The sequence below is a fragment of the Talpa occidentalis genome, unplaced genomic scaffold (assembly GCF_014898055.3).
Source record: "Talpa occidentalis isolate TD23 unplaced genomic scaffold, MPIMG_talOcc4v2.1 talOcc4.2, whole genome shotgun sequence".
Lineage (NCBI taxonomy): Eukaryota > Metazoa > Chordata > Mammalia > Eulipotyphla > Talpidae > Talpa > Talpa occidentalis.
Window position 1 is genome coordinate 14,485,459 of NW_023602073.1, and position 13,790 is coordinate 14,499,248.

The following is a 13,790-nucleotide window of genomic DNA, read 5'->3' on the forward strand; positions in this document are numbered from 1 at the left end:
AAATACACTGCTGAGGGGAGCAGCGGGTGAGTCAGGAGAGGTCTGCTGTACCATGTGGGTAGCTCCCTGGCTGGACTTCGAACCTGTGCTGCAGTGGTTGTGGACAGCTTCATAGGTTGCGTCTTAACCCTTTGCACCACCAGGGAGGCCCTTGTTAAGGTTATTTCAGACCACTCTACTTTAAGCAAGTATTTTTATTCATTCATTTATTTATTTATTTAAAATATTTATTTATTTATGCATGCAAGAACTGGGGTATAGGTGAGGTGCAGGGGGGTAAGGGGAATCATCAGAGACAGAGTGGGGAGCAGAACAGGTGGACTGAGTGAAATACACTGCTGAGGGGAGCAGTGGACGAGTCAGGAGAGGTCTGCTGCGCAATGTGGGTTGTTCCCTGGCAGGCTGGGGATTGAACTCGTGCTGCAGAGGCTGCAGGTTGCTTCATAGGTTACGTCTTAACCCCTTGTGCCACGAGGGAGGCCGGTACATTAATCTCACTGAGTTTACATTATCTTCTCTATAAGGCTGAGCAGCCCTCAACTAATAGGAGGGAATGCCATAGAGAAAAGGATGTAGGTTTATTATCTATGGTCCTGACCCCAGAGCAATGGATAAAATCTACATGGGGATGAGAATTGACTTGGAAGTCAGAAAAATCTTCCCAACAGTCAAAACTGCCTAGTAATAGAATATGCTGATTTTTGTGTGTAGTGGAGGGTGGGGATTGAGTTTATTGGAGCTGGACAAGCTCAAGTATAGCTTGCTTGACCTTTTATTATTATTATTTTTAAGATTTTATTCATTTATACAAGAGCTGGGGTATAGGCCAGAGGCACGGGAGGGTGAGAGGATTCACCAGAGACAGAGCAGGGAGCAGAACAGTCAGAAGGACTGAAATACACTGCTGAGGGGAGCAGCGGGCCAGACAGGAGAGGTCTGTCGTGCCTTATAGATATCTCCCTGGCCAGCTGGGAATTGAACACGCACTGCAGAGGCTGTGGACAGCTTCACAGCACTGCACTCAACCCACTGCGCCACCAGGGAGGCCCTTGCTTAACCTTTTAACGGGGTGTCCTAGAGGACATTTGAGTAGGAAGATGCTTCCTTTGATCTAAGATTTCGGGATTCAGAATTTTGACTCTTTATTAATGAGCTTATGTTCAGCTTATTATATGTTACAATTTTGCTGCTTAAAACTTAAAATTTCTGTCTGGGAGACCAAGACCCAGTAGTTGCTGAGAATCTTTGTGTTTCACTCTGGCTGGATTGGTTCCATGTTTTATTACTTTGATGAGGTTGAAGTAGAAATATCTCTACTTTGAGTTCTAGTAGAGATCAGAGAAGTCTTCTGAGTCCCTGCTTATTAGCAGGGTTAGGTTTTGGCATTTCTGAATCTTACGCTAAGGAAAATTCTAACCCCTTTGGTCCTAGTAGCAGAGGACAGTGGGCTCTGTCTGTTTCTCTTGTTGGGGAAAGATGGAGGAGCATTTTAAAGCAGTGTTCTCCATGTGGGAATTTGGTATCCAGGGACATAAGAGTTAGTGTTAATGCTTTTCTTATTTATTTTTATTTATTTTTAAATTTTTTTTTAAAATACACTGCTGAGAGGAGCAGTGGGCGAGACAAGAGAGGTCTGCCGCACCATGCGGGAATCTCCCTGGCCGGGCGGGAATCAAACCGGTGCCACGGAGGCTGTGGACAGCTTCACAGCGCTGTGCTCAACCCGCTGCACCACCAGGGAGGCCCTTTTTAAAAAAATATTTGTTTATTTATGCACACAAGAACTGGTGTACCGGCGAGAGGTGTGGGGGATGATGAGGGGATTCACCAGAGACAGAGTGGGGAACAAAACAGGTGAATTGACTGAAATACACTGCTGAGGGGAACAGTGAGCGAGTCAGGAGAGGTCAGCTCCCTGGATGGGGATTGAACTCGTGCTCCAGTGGCTGCGCATAGGTTCATTGTGCAGACACTTAACCCCTTGCCCCACCAGGGAGAAGCCCTGTTAATGCTTTTTAAACCATCCTTGGGTTTGCTATTTTAGTTAGTCATGTGCAGATGGAAAACATCCTTCCAGGAAAATAGTGCAAGTGGTGGGAAGTGGTGCTTTTTGTATTTTAGGAGAACAGGGCCCAGCTAGCTGAGTGAATAATACATGAAGAACTAGCTTTTCCCCCACAGTCCTCATTTCTTTGCTTTTCAGAAGGTAAAATAATGGATGGGGCTTTTTATTTTCCTGCTGAATTATGGAGCTGCTCTCTCAACATTATCATTATATTCACTGGCATAAATTTGGGAGCACAGTTAATTAAAACAAGGCACCCATTGATGAGGCAGTTTGCTCCCACTCTTCTTGCTTCTCTAACGTGGCCTGCTGTTTCCAGAACTGTGGCCTTTTACTTCCTTCTCAGCTTTGCACCTTACATGTTATTTAGTGAGTTGCATTCAATGGGGCTGGTTGATCATATCTTTTTTTTTAAAGATTGATTTATTTATTTATACAAGAGTCGGGGTACAGGCCAGATGTGCGGGAGGGTGAGAGGATTCATCAGAGACGGAGCAGGGAACAGAACAGGCAGACTGATGAAATACACTGCTGAGGGGAGCAGCGGGCACGACAGGAGAGGTCTGCCTCACCACGTGTCACCCTCCCCGGCTGGCCAGGATCGAACCAGCCCTGCAGAGGCTGTGGACAGCTTCACAGCATGGCGCTTAACCACCTGCGCCACCAGGGGAGGCCCTGGTTGATCATTTCTTATTTCAAAGTTTTTTGTAGGTGGTCCCTGTCATGTAGCGTGCACACAATAAGGCAGTACAGTGTTTCTCTCCTGGGCATTTGTATACCCCTTGTCTGGGGTGCTGGCCTGTAGGACTGGCTTGTCTCTACCACCTTTCTTGGTCATGTTCACTGACCCACTGTATGCTCCAGCTGATAAAAACATCTTTTTTTACTTAAAAAAATATGATTAAATATACACCACGTAAGACTTAACCATTGCCACTATCTTAAGTGTTCCATTCAGGGGAGGGAAGTATATTCATGGCACAGCCATCACCACTATCCATTTCCAGAAATTTTGCATCATCCCAAATAGAAACTATATCCAGTAAGCAGTAACTCTGAATTCCTGCCTTCTTGCTGCCCCTGGAAGGGACCCTCGGCTTTCTGTCTCCATGAATGTCCCTGTTTTCTGTACCTCCTATAAATAGAATCATACTAGATTTTTGCCTTCAATGCTGGCTTAGTTCAGGTAGCATAATGTTCTCAAGTTTCATTCATATTATAGCTGTTCATTCACATTCACAAAAGCATTCCTGTTATGGCCAAATACCTTTCCACCTTCTGGATACATCACACTCATTTATCCATTCATTTATCAGTGGACACTTGTGTCATTTCCACTTTTTGGCTGTTGTGAGTTATGCTGTTAGGAACGTGCATATACAAGATTTTGCACATGTGGGTGTATGTGTTCAGCTCTCTTGTATCCTCTATATCTCCTGCCCATCTTACTGATCCCAGTCCATGAGAGCACAGACTATTGTAGGAGGAACATACCTTGGGAACATAAGGGAAGGAACACATAACCCTAATTTAGGAAAGCAGGGAATGCATTCTCTGAGGCATAATGCCCAGGCTGATACTTGAAAGGATGAATAAAAAACTTTTTCAAACTGTGGGTCATGACCCATTAATAGGTTCTGAAATCAGCTTAGTGAATCACGTGAGCACTTTTTAAGAGCTGAACTTAACAGAGTAGTAGATATTGGAGACCATCCTATGTGGTAAGAGAAAGTACCATCATGTAAGATTTATTTTGCTGTGCTACATAGGAATGCACAGTGAATTGTGTGAAATGTGTTCTGTACTCTGGGTTGCTGTCAGAGCAGTTTGAAAGCTATGGCTGTGGGGATTTTTTAAAAAGGATTTATTCATTTATGCATACAAGAACTGGGGTATAGACCAGAGGTGTAGGGGAATGGGTGAAAAGGTTCACCAGAGAGAGTGGGGAGCAGAACAGGCAGACTGACTGAAATACACTGCTGAGGGGAGCAGCGGGTGAGACAGGAGATCTGCTGTGCTATGTGGGTTGCTCCCTGGCCAGCTGAGGATTGAACTTGTGCTGCAGTGGCTGGCGATAGCTTGATAGTGCTGTGTCTTTAACCCCTTCTCCACCAGGGAGGCCTGACTGTGGGGATTTTTGAATGGGAATTAGATTATTTGTCTGGAGGTTTAAATTTGGTTCCATTAGAATAGAAAATGGAGACACAGAGCTGGGAAAGAGGATAACCTGGAAAACTGAAGCTCCTTCAAAAGCTTATGGTCTTGTCCTCTCATGTCTTAGCCACTGATCCCCTTACCAGTGTCTTCCAGTAGACCTACCTGTTCTGCTCCCCACTGTGTCTCTGGTGAGTCCCCTCACCACCCATACCTCTCGCTGACACCCTGGTCCTTGTATGCATGCATGCATGCATCAATCAATCAATCAATCTTTAAAAAAAAGCTTACAGTCTTACGATGTTTATGTTTTTAAAATTATTCATTTAGTCAAGTATTAAAATGTCCATCATGTTCCTGGACTGTGCTTAGGGGTGTGTGTGAGTGTTCTATAAGATCTGTATGACCTCTGTTCTTGTGGACTTTGGAATTTGGCAGACAGGCAAGTAAAGAAGCAATCACAATGACTTTTGGTAAAACATGGTGGATGGAGCACATGACTATCTCCTTCCCAAACACTTCTAAAATGAGAAAGCAAAAGAATAAAAAAGATCTCGGTCCCACAAAGATGGGAGAACAGGAGACCATAGCAGCTCAAAGCAATCATTAGATATTTGGAAGGAGAGGATCACTGACTTGGTAGAGCAGAGGCAGCTGGAGAGAGACAGTGAGATGTCAGCCAGTTAACCTCATAGAGCTTGATGAAATAGTGTTTTGGGACTAAATAAATTGACAGTGCTCAGTGAAATAAATCAGAAAGTGAAAGACAGATACTGCATGGTTTCACTTATCTCTGGTATAAATAACCAAAGAACATACTGGTAAGGCACAGCAAAAACAATGCTTAGACTGAAAAATGTAGTGGTTACCAGAGGAAAAGCAGGGAGGGTTGGAGGAAGATAGGGCATTGGCATGGAAGGTTTGGTGCAGGGCGAGTGAGGCATGTGCACATATGAAGGAGTAAAAATGTACCCCCAAAGTTATGCAGACATGTAAGTAAATGACAAATTAGTAAGAGAGAAAGGCCCAGGATTGGAAGCCTTAGCTCCTGCTGCAGTACCTGGAGAACGTGGAGCTGATAGAAAGGGCCTCAGACACAGGTCTGAAAAAGCTACTAAGCCTCAGGCCCCAACCCCACCCACCTGATTCAGGTGAATGCCCATCCTCCCATCCTATAGGGGGGTGCCAAGGTTATATAGTGAAACTGTAAATCATTAGCCATCAAACCCAGGGCCCAGACCTAGGAGATAAGAGACACACCTAATAGTGCCCTTTGGCAATGATTCCCAATGGAATTGGAAGGAGGAGGCCAAACTCCTATGGGGTTGTCAGAATCTCAGACAGGAAGAGGACCTGTGGTGGGAAAAGTTGCCTCCAAGGTGTTTCTTTCTTTTTTTTTTTTTTAAAGAGGCATGTATTATTTATTTATTAATTTGTTTGTTTGTTTATACAAGCACTGGGTACAGTCAGAAGCGCGGGAGGGTGAGAGAATTCACCAGAGCCAGAGCGGGGAGCAGAACAGGCAGAAGGACCGAAGTACACTGCTGAGGGGAGCAGCGGGCGGCAGGAGAGGTCTGCGCGCCATGTGGGACCCTCGCTGGTGGCCCGGGAATCGAACTGGCGCTGCAGAGGCTGCGGGCAGCTTCGCAACCCAGCGCTCAACTGCTGTGCCACCAGGGAGACCCTCCAAGGTGTTTCTGAAGACAGCACTCTCCACCCCAGCCTCTTTGTAAAGTGACACATTTTGTTCCAGGAGGTATTAGCCACCTGTCAAACTACTGGTACATCATTTTCCTCTTCTATCTACTGTGGCTGCACCTAGCTGGTTGGAGACAATAATAAAAACTAATAATAATGAAAATAAAAATACAGCCTGCACCCATGCTACTTGAAATCTAATGATTTGTGATTATATAAATTCTATACTACGCAAGTTTAAAATAGAACATTGGGGTGAAGGGTAAAACCCTTTTCTCTGTCCCATTTTGTCCACCCCCTTTCATTTCCGGTGTGCCCAAATAAATTTCAAAGCCCGAGATTTTTAGTACCCTTTAAAGTAGCATCAGCCAAGGCTTCCTATTTGTAAGAATCTCATAAAATTATGTTTGACTGCTTTCATATGATTGTATATTGTCTAAGACATGAGTGTATATTGTCTAAGACATGAGTGTGTATTGTCTAAGAGCCCGTCAGTGGTTAGGACACCAAGGTGATTCCAAATCTTAGGCATGCTTTTCCTTATTCCACCCTTTTTTTTCCCTGCCTGGGCAAGTAGCCAAGATGATTGCAAAACAAGCTTTTAAAAAGACGAAAGTTCGTGACCATAACATAAATTGAGGACCACACCCATAATAAATCAGGAATTTTAATTTTAATTCCTACCACATTTCTCTCCCCCCACCCCCCAATGTGTGATGTTTCTTTAATTGAGGAGACTTGCTGGGGTGATTAATATTCCACTGTGGAAACTTCCTGAGGTTTATATCTTTTTGGAGAGGGGTGTTGTGTTATTTATTCTTACTATTGAGGTAGCTTTTGGAGCGCCCCACCCTCCTTTTCAAGTGACTTTGGCCTTTTTCTTAAGACATGACTAAAGACAGTTATTTGAAATGTTGCCAGGGTGCAAGGAGATTTGCATTATTTGAGGAAACAGCTGGCAGATCTCTGTAAGGTCCCACCTCTGTTCCTGCCAGTGCCTGAAATTTCCTTTGCATGACTCAGTGAAAAAAGTCAGAACAGGGGCCTGCCTGGGGAGGAGAAGAAACTCCTGGTTTCTTTTTGGGAGTTGCAAAGGGCTTTTATGAAGGCTTGCATTTAGTTGCCCTGGTTTCCTTCCGTGGACCCTAGTCCACTGAACCCAAATCAGCCTGCGAGAACCCTGCGAAGACTCTTAGTGAGCTGGGCTTGTCCCCCCACCCCCCACTTTTTCAGTTTGAGAATAATTTTTCCGCTTAGTGAACAAACTTATCTTCCTCAGTGTGGGAATGATTAAGAGAAAAACAAACTGTACTTATATTTGCAAAATGGGTGACCTGAAGTTTTACCTAGAGGCAGAGAAAGGTTCTCCTCACATCCTGGCTGTGCCAGCAGCGCCAGCACCCTGCCGGGGGGATGGCCTCCCTCTGGGGTGACAGGCGTTGCTGACCCCCTGATGGGCTTGCCCCAGTGCTGGCTCCGAGGACTGGCTGTCTCCCTGGAGATCTTCTTGCCCTAGTCAAGTTGCTTTTCTAATCATTGGGTATTTTTAGTGCCAGTGTGTAGCTGGGTCTCTAAGGCTGCGGATAGAATGGACAGAAAGATGTAGGGGTGAGGGCACTTGGCCTGGAACCCATCTGGCTAGACATGTTTCGAATGGGAAGGGCTGCTGAGGCCAGGGGCGCAGCTTGCGGATGAGGGGCCGGGCTCGCTGCCCAGGGTCCCTCTGCTAACTAGTTAGCAGCCCCGCAAAGAGCTGAGGACAAAGACAGGCTTGTAGGCATTCATAGTGCCAGCATTCTACCATCTTTAGATCTTTCCCCAAAGCGTTTTTTTTTTTTTTTTTTTAAAGGTTATTTGGGAGAAACCGGAGGTAGTATATTTTTTAAACCATGACGCCTTGAATTTCCAAATAAACATGTAAGAGAGCTCACTTGCCTGGAGGTCGGCCAGTTCCTTCTGACTTCTTGCCTTTCAGCTCCTTCTCCCAACCGGAATGGGCATGAGAAACCAAAGGATGTAAAACCTGGAATGAATTTTGCTCAAGTAAGCCCCAGTGAATCTTGGAGGGAAAGAGAGAGTGAAAACGACTGAGTCCAATGCGATTTTTAAATTATTGTGTTCAGTCATTCTCGGCTTTACTTTTAGTTTGAGCTTTTTCTAATTATGGTGGTTCAGACATTTTGAATTAGGGACAAACAAATATGCTATTAAAAGGACAGAAGACTTCCTCTAGGAAGTCTGTATAGGAGGTATGTCTTTTTCTGCCTGAACTTTATTTATTTTTGAAGATTGATTGATTGATTGATTTATACAAGCACTGGGTATAGTCAGAAGCGTGGGAGGGTGAGAGAATTCACCAGAGCCAGAGCGGGGAACAGAACAGGCAGACAGACAAAGTACACTGCTGAGGGGAGCAGCGGGGGGGCAGGAGAGGTCTGCGTACCATGTGGGACCCTCGCTGGCGGCCAGGAATCAAACTGGCACTGCAGAGGCTGCGGGCAGGTTCGCAGCCCAGTGCTCAACTGCTGCGCCACCAGGGGAGGCCCTTTCTGCCTGAACTTTAAAGCCAGTTTACTTACCAATAAATTATTACATAATCACAATTACAATCAACCTCATTGAAAAAAATAATTCATTGAAGCAACATTGCATAACATTATTTAAGTTGTTAATATGTATTATTAATAGATCCACAGCTATGTATGTTACATTAAGTTCCCTACTAAAAATCCAGGTCTGTCCTTTACCGTACAGGTGACATCCTTTGACCCCTCCTCATATTTGCGACCTCTTCCTGTTAGTCTCTGGTACATCCAATTGTTACCTTTATGGTCATTCTCCAGCTTCCTTTCAGGTATTTACCAGCAGCAGAACAGACACTTGGCATTGTTGTGAGAACCTGCTCTGACCGGTTGGATGCGTTGTATACAGATGCATGCAAATAACTTTTTATCATATTTAGGTTTGCCTGCATACTTAAGATTTTGCTCTGTGACCTGATTGAGAGTCAGAAAAATAGCAGCCAAATTTTAGCAGGGATCGGAATGTAACACTGAATCACAAAGGGTTCTGGGGAATGAGACTTCAGAGCTGGTGTGTGCCACCACTCTAAGTGGAGGGAAAAAAGAATAGTGGAGGAAAAAAACGGTCCCATGTACTATAGGCTTCCTATATGGCAGTACTATAAACAGTAACTTTTTTAGTCCTCTCAGTAACCGTATGATGTGGGTCCCATTATTATCTCTGTTTTACAGATGGGGTAACTGAAGCAGAGGCTTTTGCTGGCCTCCTAAATTTGCAGCCTGAGCTGCCATATGTCTCAAATTATAAGGGCAGTGCTCATGTCCAAAGCATTAAGAAAAATTTCCTAGTCTGACCTTTCTCATCCCAGGAAGCTGCTGGTGGGTGAGTGTTCCTCCAAAACCCCAGTTCCACCTTTGGCTTTGACAGGTGTGTTCTGTCATTTACTTACTGCTCACTGTTCCACAGTGATGGCCACTCATCAGTTAGACACATCAGCTCAACATCCCCCTTGAGACACAGCAGGCTACATGCGTTGCCCCACTATTGTCCACCCTAAAGGCTCCCCACATGCCACCCTGTGCTGGAGGCTGCCAGCCCAGACCTGAGCAGGACATGGCTCACCCAGCCTCCTGCATACTACTTTCTTTTTTTAAAAAAAGATTCATTTATTTATGCATACAAGAGCTGGAGTGCAGGCCAGAGATGTGAGGGGTGAGACAGAGTGGGGAGCAGAACAGGTGGATCTACTGAAATACACTGCTGAGGGAAGCAGTGGGCAAGACAGGAGAGGTCTGCTGCTCCATGTGGGTCACCTCCCTGGCTGGGGATCAAACTCTTGGTGCAGTGACTGCAGATAGCTTCCTAGTACTGATGCTTACTTAATCCCTTGAGCCACCAGGGAGGCCCCTACTTCCTTGTTTTTGTTTGAGCCTTTTTCTCCTCCTTGTCCTCAAGCTTGTGTGTGTGTGTGTGTGTGTGTGTGTGTGTGTGTGTGTGTGTGTGTGTGTGTGTTAAGGCAGATGAATTCATTCCATCTCAGGTAACCTCTTATTTTTCCAATGTCAAAATGCATTCTTAGTTTCATACCTTTGTTTTATGAGTGAAGGTACCCCTTTTCATAAATTGGGGAGCACTGCTAGGCTCCAATTCATCAGGATATTATGCTTAGTTTTTCTTTTACTGTGCTCACTCAGAATTCAATGCAACAGAATTAAAAGAAAAACCAGCAAATACTCCCTAGTCCCCTGCAATGAAATTGGGGCCTGTAGTGTCACTGGGGAGTTTGACAGACCTGCAGGCCCTCAGCCCCTCCCATACTACACAGCTGGAACCTGCAGGCCACAGGGTCTGCAGGGGATCAGGTGCACTTTCACATTTAAGAAGCGCAGTGAGTCGGCTCTGCTTTATTTCTTTCCTAAATAGAGAGAATATTAAGGGGGATGGTTAAGACTCGGTCATGGCTGAAAGCCCTCAATGTTATTATTAGGGGTGATGCTGGTACTGGTGAGGCTGTGGATGACATTACCTTGTGAAAAGTCTCTTGACATAAGCTGAGAAATACACCTACCAACCAGGAAGATAGAATTGAAAGTAACCTTAATTAATTAGTGAAGTGATTAGTCTAAAGCAGGTTAGAAGTCTGCAGGGAACACTGACTGCCCGGCGAGGCGGGGTGTGGATAACTGGGTCCCTCCCAGCTCAGGTGTTTGTAGGCTGTTTACGTTTGTCAAGAAACTCCATCCTTGCAGTTCTTCATACTAGGGGGACAGGCTGTCACCTAGGGACTGACAAGGTCTCCGATTTGAATTAGCTTATTGATTCTGATGAGATGGTTCGTATACCAAAGGGCTAATTATTATAATCCTCATCGCAGGGCTGCGATGGGGTCATGTTAGGTGATTAGAAAGGCTGGCCGCTGGCGGTGTTTCTCCTGTCTTAAAGTGGTTTTTCTAGAGGTGAGATTTATCACTTTCATTTTTAATCAGAAAGTTGAGTGGAGGCAGGGAGGTTTGAGAACTGTTCCTACAATTTTAGAACTAAAAACTGTCATTGGGGACACTGATCCTTTTATTTCTTCTCTTATGCATATTATCCTTAGTATAAGTTCCTGCCATAGTCGAGTTAGGAATGTTTTTTCCTCTTTCCTTTTATTAGCTAATGAGAACCTTAACATATAATACGATTTTCATTTTCTTCTTTCCTTTTTTTTTGCATAGAAGAACTGGGGTATAGGTCAGAGGTATGTGTGCAGGGGGGTGAGAGGATTCCCCAGAGACAGAGTGAGGAGCAGAACAGGCAGATCTACACTGCTGTACATCTGAAATACAGATATACAGAAATACACTGCAGAGGGGAGCAGTGGGCGAGGCAGGAGAGGTCTGTTGCGCCATGTGGGTTAGCCTCCTGGCTGGGGATGATACTCAGGACATAGCGGTGATAGCCCTGAGATAACCCCTAGGCCCCAGGGAGGCCCCTGATTTTCATTTTCCTCTTCTCTTCCGGAAAGCTCCTAGGTTTTAAGTTGAATCTGCTAGGAGGCTTCCTTTCACTTAAGGCTTCTAATTATCCTTCCATCTTTTCCTCCTTGTTCTAATTGTTTAATTTTGGGGCTCTGCATTTTTTTTTTAAGATTTATTTACTCATGCATACAAGAACAGGGTACAGCCAGAGGTATGGGTGTGTGTGAGAGGATTTACCAGAGACCTAGTAGGAAACAGAACTGGCAGACTGACTGAAATACACTGCTGAGGGGAGCAGCAGGCGAGTCAGGAGAGGTCTGCTGCGCCATGTGGGTAGCTCCCTGGCTGGGGATTGAACTTGTGCTGCAGCGGCTGTGGATAGCTTCATAGGTTGCATCTTTACCCCTTGAGCCACTAGGATGGCCCTTAGGCTCTGCGTTTTAAGTCACCTCAAATTCCTCTTAGAAGTACTAAAGGAACAAATATTAACTTAATGTAATTAAAAAACCCAGAAAGAATGTAAGTTTTGTTTCTGCCTTATTAACTCTTACTTGCTTAGTATCTTCATGTGGGTTTCTGGGGCCGAAAGAGTCACGCCCAGCAGTGTCTGAACTGAGGTACTGTGAGGGCTTCGGGTTCTGCCTGGACAGTGACTCTAGCAGCTTCTCTGAGTGGCCTAGAAGGGGAAGGACAGCAAGATAGTTGGTTGTCTGGGTGACCTCAGTGAAGAGGTCACTCTTCACCCACAGTGAAGTTGGGAAGGAGTGCATGGGGGATGTGAATGACCTCCTGGGGCAAAACTGACTGTTCTGGGCTACTGGGTTGGTGCAGGGAGTAAGGAAGGGGTAAGAATCTTATTAGACCCTGAAAAATCCTCTTCAGATTTTGGTGTTCTTTCCTTATATCTGAGGAACCTGACAAACTAAACCTTGGGCCAGCAGAATCAGTTTTTTTATTTTTTTGATCCATTCTGAGTTTTGATGCATCCTGCTGTGGGAAATGTGAAGTCTGCAGAAGGTGCCTAACCCTTTCTTGTTCCCTAGCTTCTGCCCTTTACCTCAAGTCCACCTCAAGGGGTGGTGTGTACTGAACTTCCTCTCTCACAAGCCCTCTCTCATTCTTCGGGCATCCCTTTTCTAGTACAATTCCTGGAACCACAGTTTCATCTTGGTATGAAGCATGAGGAAGTGCTGACCAGGCAGCCACCCAGAACTCCCTGCCTGAACCAGCCACTCCTGGGACTTCATTTAGGGGGTGGAGTCACTACCATGCTAACCTGGAGTTCGCGGATGTCAGCGCAGCCTATGGTGCTAAAATCCAGTCCTGTCTCCTGAAGACTTTCATTTACCTGAGTTTGTGAAGGGTCCAACAAGGACTCAGGAGCCATCAAAGAAGGTTGAAATGCTTTTTCTTTTGACCTTGAAAAGGGATCTTGGGTACACCCCATGCTTAGTACAGCCTGGCTTGTGAAAACAGTAGAACACGGTGTTTTTCTAAGGCTGGACTTCTTGACTCCTGTTAGCTCATTATGCTTGAATTAGGTCAGTTAATGTGGATCTAGGAAGGCTCATCAAATGGGAAGGAGTTGCTGTGTTTAGAACAACTAAGAACATAGATTCCTTTGAAAGGGTCCTGTGCTAGCCCTTCAGAAGCCTCAGCTTACGTGTTGGGTAAACTAATTAGATTGATTGTGACTCTTTCTAATGTATTCATCAGAGGAATCCTCTGCTTTGCAGCCTGTACTGGGCTTCTCTTGACTGGCTTCTTGTTCTGACTTCTGTGAATGTTTGCCGGTAGTAAAATAACTTCTTTTTTTTTTAAGATTTATTTTATTTTATTTATTTTTTATTTTTTATTATATTACCCATATAATTTCAACCCCCTTATTTTGACCCCAATCCCTCCTTTCCCCGCCCCACACCCCCCATAGAGTGTCTGTGGTTCATAGTTGTTTGTTGATTTTGATATTAGTAAAATAACTTATTAATCATTGGTGCTTTTGGAATCACAGTGTGTAATGGAGGTACAGTGTTGGTGTGTGTATTTGCTTGTGAACTTCTAATTGGTGTCCTTTGAAGCCTAAAGTTAGATTAATTTCAGAGAGCTAGATAAAAAGGAGGAGAGTCTATAAATCAGAGAGCTACTAATTAAGCGAGGACGATGGCCATCCTTCCAGCAAAAGGGGGCCACCTACAGGGAAGTTAGCCTGTGTTTTTCATACTACCTTTCCTGATCCTGGACCCCAGTAACCTCCTGGAACATGTTGTCTTAAGCCGTTTCCTTATTCTGGGCCCATAACTTTTATTAGGTTTTCAAAGGAGGAAGCAGCATCCTCAAAATTGGGAATTGCTGTGAAATATTTTCTGGAGTGGGATAGCATTGCTGCAGAT

At 44.8% G+C, this 13,790-nt stretch overlaps 1 protein-coding gene across 8 annotated transcripts in view; it reads left to right on the plus strand.

Moving 5' to 3' along the window:
• Positions 1-13,790, plus strand: part of CARMIL1 (capping protein regulator and myosin 1 linker 1) — a 327,354-nt gene that overhangs the window by 24,236 nt on the left and 289,328 nt on the right. The gene's annotated exons all lie outside the window — the stretch shown is intronic.